This window comes from Erinaceus europaeus, chromosome 19 (assembly GCF_950295315.1).
Source record: "Erinaceus europaeus chromosome 19, mEriEur2.1, whole genome shotgun sequence".
NCBI lineage: Eukaryota > Metazoa > Chordata > Mammalia > Eulipotyphla > Erinaceidae > Erinaceus > Erinaceus europaeus.
The window spans coordinates 13,717,179-13,723,178 of record NC_080180.1 but is presented as its reverse complement, the minus strand read 5'-3'; the positions used below and the strand labels follow the sequence as shown (position 1 = coordinate 13,723,178).

Genomic DNA, 6,000 nt, shown 5'->3' with positions numbered 1-6,000 from the left:
GGATTGTTAGAAATATCTACAAAGCCATCATCTTCAAGCTATCACCAGAGACCAAAATTCTAGGATTTTATATATTCCTCCACTTCCATGACATAAAGGAATTCTCTTCCTCCCTTTCCTTCCCTTCCCAGCCACCAACCTCTGAAATTATTAGAGGCTGTAGATGCAATTAACCAAGTTTCCTTTGCAATCTCTCTTTTCTCAACCAGTTACCTAGTTATATATTATTCTGAGTTGGGGTCTGCTGTGCAGTTTTCTCCTTTTTATTTAATATCCAAACTGTTCGTTTAATTTCATTCTTGATATTGAGTTTTTTTATTTTTACTTTTCTAAGATGTAGTTGAAGTACACAAAACTGCAGACATTCATAATCACTTACTTAACTTCTACAGATTTACATATAAGAAACAGCCAACAACCCACCACAATGCAATCTTTGAATTCACTGAAGTCAACATAACAGTCATTGAGAACAAGATCCCTCATTGAATGGCTCAGTACTAAGTCACATACACACACACACATGCACACGCACATACACACACACACACACGCACACACATACATACACATGCACACGCACACACACAAACACACACACACACCTCTCCAGCCCTTAGTTTGTGTCAAAACCCTTGGATAGGGCCCACTTTCCCGTATGCCTCTCCCAATCCATACCAAATAATGTTGTATATGCCGATCACAACCTAACCAACGCAATGATTGCCACCTCACCATGCTTCACCTCAGACTGTATCCAGAGACTTCACGTGTGGAATGACAACCCTTCAGCTTCATTACTCGGGTGAGACCTTTCCTTTTATAGTACACTCTAATTTCATCTCAGGTGGTTCACTTTCTAACAAAGTCCCATAACCTAGATATACACCAGTTTCTGTGAGAGAGAGCTTATATTCACACGTATCCATAAACTACTGCAAAATATATACCTGAAAGCAGAAGTACACTAGAGTTTGCAGTGAGTACCTCCCTAACACTTCCTCTCCACTATTCCAAGCTTTGGGTCCATGATCCTCAACAATTTGTTTGGCTTCGTATGTTAACTCTCTTTTCAATCACCAGGTTCCAGATGCCACCAGGATGCTGGCCAGGCTTCCCTGGATTGAAGACCCCACCAATGTGTCCTGGAGCTCAGCTTCCCCAGAGACACACCCTACTAGGGAAAGAGAGAGGCAGACTGGGAGTATGGACCGACCAGTCAACACTCATGTTCAGCAGGGAAGCAATTACAGAAGCCAGACCTTCTACTTTCTGCAACCCTCAATGACCCTGGGTCCATGCTCCCAGAGGGATAGAGAATGGGAAAGCTATCAGGGGATGGGGTGGGTTGTGGAGATGGGGTGGTGGGAATTTTGTGGAGTTGTACCCCTCCTACCTTATGGTTTTGTTAATTAATCCTTTCTTAAATAAAATAAAAAAAAGATAAGTGCAGCCTAATGATTTAATAGCTTTTTTTCTTTTTTCTGGGTAGAATGCATTTACAACCAATTGCAATAAGGATAAATACAAGTGTTTAATATCCAGGATTTGGACCACTTTTTTTTTGTTCTCCTGCTGAAACTTTTATTATCAAACTTTCAGAAAACTAAGTCTGTGTTTTCAGAATAGTGCTACTGATTACAATTATTAATTATGAGTAGCTTTGGTTGAAGAGTTCAATGTACCACAAAGGATACTTAAAAAAATAGACCATGGTTTTATGTTTATGTTTCCATAGACTACATACAGCTCTTATTTTAAAAGTATACCAACAATTTCTAAGAATTATACTACTCAAATTGAAGGACCTTTGCATAATGAAAGAATCCTGTATAAAGTTTAATCAGAATTAACTAAAATATAAGATTGATTTCAGTAAAATCTTAGACTATTTTTCATTTTCCTAAAGCTACTATTTTGGGGACCAAATATTAAGTGAGGAGGCAGAGGGTAGATAGCATAATGGTTATGCAAAGAGACTCTCATGACTAAGGCTCCAAAGTCCCAGGTTCAGTTGCCTATACCACCATCTATCAGAGCTGAGTAGTTCTCTGGTGAAAAAAGACACCTGTACTCCACTGTGTGTTGAAATGCTTCAAGTGGACACATCAAACATGAAGTGAGCAGGAAAGTGGTTAATGACCAGTTGCTCCTAGTCACCAAAACTTCTAAAGTGTAAGAAAAATTGTGAGGACTCCAGACAGTAAAACTGACAAGAGTTAAAGGGAAAAAATTTCAATGTCAATTTACTTACTATGTGTACAATTCTCTATATTATACAACTCTTAATACATTATTGCTGTTATCACCCAGCCAAATATGAACATTATTTATACAAATGTTCAATGATTTTTAAGGATTTTTTTAGTTTTATGAACTGAGATTACACAAACACAATTCTCCATGAAGCTACAGCTTGACCTATGTTCTTTAGCTTTAAAGTTTCATATCTTTAAATGTGGAGAAATAAATGGATGGGTGGAGAGAGAGAGATAAATAAGTAGAAGAAATAAAGAGTGCATGGATTGGAGTCTTATTCTGGAGAACCTTTAAATTATAATGACAACAAGGATGACAATGACAATAGATCCACTTAGTAAATGCTTAAAATCTTCTAATAACATTGCATTTGCTGGGATTCATTTTTACTACAGCCTAATGACGTGATCTTCCTCAACTTGTCCTATTAATGGGACAGGTAAAACTTAATTTGATGGAGTCTGTGGCTTGTTTTGTGTATGGTAGAGTGATGGTTTAAATACAGACCTACCAGATTCCAGATATTCACAGCCAGCCATCACTGGTCATGCAGTGCCTCCTCCTTCAAATGCCTCATTATCCACATCATCCCTGTTTACGGGGGAAGAAGAGTCAACATTCATTAACATGTTATCAATACTCTAGCTCAAAAAAGCACAACATTATATCAGGAGAGGACTCAGTAGGTAAAGGGTATACCATATGTGAGGGCCTGCATTTTCTCACTGGTACCTTACAGGAGCAGCAAACACCATAGGGAAGTCTGGATAGTAGAGAATTTAGTTCACTTATATCTATTCCAGTTCTTTCCTCTCTCCTTTCTTTAGCACACAGATTTTTTTTAAAATGAGTATGGGAGTAACACTGAGTAGCATTACATATGCGTGAGCATTACCCAGCATCACAGACACACACACACACACACACACACACACACACACACACACACACACACACACACACACACACACACTTTATGCTTTTACTTATTGGAATATTTTTCAGGCTACATTTAGGGGCCTTTCTGTGTAGTTTCCAATGTTTATTAGTGGTAGATGTTCAATATTTTCATGCTATGCTATAGTCCGTTGAGTATATCTATATTCTGTCTAATTGGAGCCCTGGTGGACATGCCTCAAAGCATAATCTGTGTCACATTTGGAACACACATGGCACCAGGTCTCATTGACAGAATAACCTTTTTCTCCTCTGAGCAGTGACATGAATGATACTGACAATACTACTGGGGATGCTCAGTGAAAGACAGTTGGCACATTTTATTCTTTGGAATTGAAGGTCTGTAACATGAGGGATTATATAATTGTGAAGGGAGCCATAAAATGTCTGGCTTTCTTCTATAGTGAGAATTGTTTTTCAGATAAACCTAATAGTAGAAAATTTCATAGAAGAAAGCACTTCGATTTGCTTTTCTAAGACTCGTGCTTTTCTAAAGCCTAAATCCCTCCAAATACATTCATGAGAAAAAAATTTTCCTTCTATTGATTTAATACTGGTAAGATGAAACAAAGAAATAGTCTTCTGACATATTTTTCAAAGGAGATGATTAATTTCCACAAGCCAGTATCTCTCCTGGTGACAGGATGCAAAGCAAAGTTTCATCCCTCTGAGATCTGTATGTGCAAAATAATATAGGTTTTCCTTATATAAGCCATGCAAATATAGGGGTGAGAACAAAAGACAGAAAATAAGCAACCCTGATATTTTCTGTATCAGACCAAAGACAGTTGACTTGAGGGAAAATTGCATCTCAGAGAAAGATGCCAAAGGGATCATACCAAGTGTAGGAAGGATAAGTTAAGAGACCACACTAACTTGTCTAAAGTAACTATCCCAACCAGCTGTAAGACATGAGATATCCAGTAAAGGCATCTGTGCTGTAAAGGCACAGCAGTATAAATCAAGACCTGCCATAGTCAGAGAAGTCATCAAATATCAGATAGGTTCAGGGCAATGGAGACCATTCCTGACCTACTGCATCTCTAATCTTCCTTCATCTGAAGTCCTGGAGGCTTTGCAGGCAGTTTAATCCATATGACAGGCAGTAGAAATGGTGGATGGGGAGACACGGCTGTTTCTCATGCTTTCTTGTATACCAGTCACCCAGATTACAAAAGCTGGGACAGGAAAGGCGCTTCAACAATAAATGGAGTAAGAAGTGGTTTATTTGTAAACTGTATTATATATGATGATTAATAAACTGGGACTTTTTTATAGTGATTGTTAGATGCAAGTAATTGTGGATTAGCAGGGCATGTCCTCCTTGTTATGTTTATACTTGTAATTCTTGAAATTCCTTTAGGACACTAAAGCACTTTATGTTCTACACCAAGAAAAGATAGAAGTGAGAAGCAGACCACTCCAGATTGATAGGCAGCATTTTTTCAAAGGAAAAGGAATTTACATATATAAGGCAACATCTCTAAAGATCACAAGATGCTCTCCCTCAGGAATCCCAGTGTGTGTGGGGGGGTGGGTAGGTGGGGGACAGTGAGGCTTACTGTTTTCCTGAAGTGAAGCGTGCCCAATTGTTTGATATCAGCTTAGTGGCCTACCCTCAATCACATTCCCTCAATATCTTCCTCCAACAAGCAGCTGCCATCGTTCAACTGCAGAACTCTGGGACTGCACCGAGATGGTCATTTTAAGTTGAGACTGTATCTTGTTCAACTGTAGAACTCTGGGACTGCACCAAGATGGTCATTTTAAGTTGAGACTGTATCTTGTTCTGTCCTTATCTTGGTCATGTCTTATTTTACAGGTGTTGTGGCTGTTGGCTCCAATAGTAGCTAGCAAAGCAGAAAACACAAGTAAGCTATGTTGCTTTGTTCCTGAGTTAGTAATTGATAGAGCCTCAATGTTATGATGAGGGAAATAGTAAAGAATGGAGGCAAACCTTTGCTCTGCAATTACGAAGCATTACAAACTCAGTGTTCCACAGGTCTTATATGAGGCTGGTTTCCCCTGATTTTCAAATCAGATTTCTGCCTGCATCACATGCACAGCCATGCAGACACCCTACCCTGTGAGCTCCCTCTCCTGATGCAAAGGTAGACATAATTGCTCAATTAAGGAGATGTAGGCCAAAGATGCTTTTCAAGTATTTATTGGAATCAAAGGATAGAAACATTATGTCAGAAATTTTTATCAAGTTTCACTTATTATTACATATTTTTCTATAATTTAAATGCACAACATTCTTATATCCTTTGAGAATCATCTACCCACAATGGAAAATAATACAATAAAATTTCCAATTGAAACTAAAGTCAGGTCTTGCCATAGGATTGCCACTAATTAATTTTGTAGCCTTGAAAAGTATATAATATTTCTATGACTCATTTTACTGAATCTATTTTTATAAGATAACCCATACCCTCTAGAAATAAACTACAAAGTTCATAGACTTTCAAATTAAGATAGGTTTATCCAATCTCATCTACTTCATAAAGCAGTGAGGTCGAAAATCCATGTTAACATATAAAACTAGATGAAACACAAATGCTAGTTAAGAATAAATTCTCAACAACATACTGAATGCATTTTGAAAATGTCAGTTACATTGTTTTTTGATGCTCCTAATACTTTTATAAATTCAGTTTCACAAAGGGATATAGAACTATACACCAAAACCATATCCTCAGTAAATTGGAGGTAAATAGTCAATCATCGAAACACATTATATGAAGCCTATATCACAACTCCATAAAAAAGCCAAGGGAA

The 6,000-nt window shown here is 37.8% G+C and overlaps 1 long non-coding RNA gene across 1 annotated transcript in view; it reads right to left on the bottom strand.

The window, feature by feature from the left end:
* Positions 1–2,792: 2,792 nt before the first annotated feature.
* The window catches only part of LOC132534715 (uncharacterized), a 285,513-nt gene continuing 282,305 nt past the window's right edge, over positions 2,793–6,000 (bottom strand). The window contains exon 3 of the long non-coding RNA XR_009546427.1: positions 2,793–2,850. This is a non-coding gene — a long non-coding RNA (uncharacterized LOC132534715). The remainder of the gene's footprint in view (positions 2,851–6,000) is intronic.